Here is a 1,162-nt window from a genome sequence, read left to right as displayed (position 1 = left end):
CCCTACTCCAACTCCATTGTTGTGGTTACCTTGTATTCCATTAACTCTTCTCTCCATTTAAGACAGTCTGTTTTATCCTGTATCTACCTGACCTTCTCACCACCTGGATCTCTGTTCCTTTGTGTTTAGCTTTTTTCACATTGTAATTATTTTAATCATAGACTGACCTCCCAGATCCTGTTCTTAATAATTTTATTCTGTTCTTGACTCTTCCATTTGTCGATTGAGTTCGGGGTGATGCTGCCATGTACATCATTCTCTAGCTGTTGTCTGTTCTTGTTGGTTCTCAGTCCACAAAACTTCCTTTAGGATGTTTTTCATAGCTGGGTTGGCTTTGGCAAAATCCCTTAGCTTATGCTTATCCTGGAATGTTTTGATTACACCATTGTATTTGATTGACAGCTTGGCTGGGTAGAGGATTCTTGGGTGGCAGTTTTTTTTTTCCCCTCTCAGGGTTTTATATATGTCTCCCCATTACCTTCTTGCCTGCATGGTTTCTGTGGAGAGATCTGACCTACAATGAATGGAATACTAATCACCCCATAGGAGAAGGGAAGCCTTGGTATTTGCTTCAATATGGATGGATCGGGGAGACATTACAATGAACAACAACAACAAAAAGCCAGTCACAAATATTGCAGAACTTCACTTATATAAAAAAGATTATTAAAAAATAAGATTCACTTATATAAAAAGTTGTCTAGAGAACAAGGTTTATTAGTGGTTACCAGGAGTGAAAGGTAGAGAAAGGGGAGGTCGGTAGGGATGGAAATATCAGACTCATTAAGGGTACGTTTCCACAAACAGTGATTGTAATTGCTGTCAGTAAGTTGTGGCCCTGTAAAACGCTGACTTGGCAGAGTTGTGTGACAGATATCTGAGAACTTACAGCATTAACAAAACAGTAGCGTAGCTGTGTATGCTAGTTATGGGGGGTCAAAAATCACATGAGATTAGTTTTCATGTTTTGGAGATTTAGGGTCATGGTTTTATGCCAGAGGAGGGTGGCACTGTTTAATTTTCTGGGTGTGGCACTGTAGGATAAGCACTTAATTGATCACTGCAAAATTGGTGGTTCAAACCCACCAGTGTGGTTCAAACCCACCAGTCCACTCCTTGAAAACCCTATACAGGTTGCTATGAGTTGGAATTGACTCAACAG

Source organism: Chrysochloris asiatica, unplaced genomic scaffold (assembly GCF_000296735.1).
Source record: "Chrysochloris asiatica unplaced genomic scaffold, ChrAsi1.0 scaffold00257, whole genome shotgun sequence".
In the NCBI taxonomy this organism is placed as follows: Eukaryota; Metazoa; Chordata; class Mammalia; order Afrosoricida; family Chrysochloridae; genus Chrysochloris; species Chrysochloris asiatica.
The sequence above is the reverse complement of the archived record's forward strand: the minus strand, read 5'-3'. Positions refer to the sequence as shown.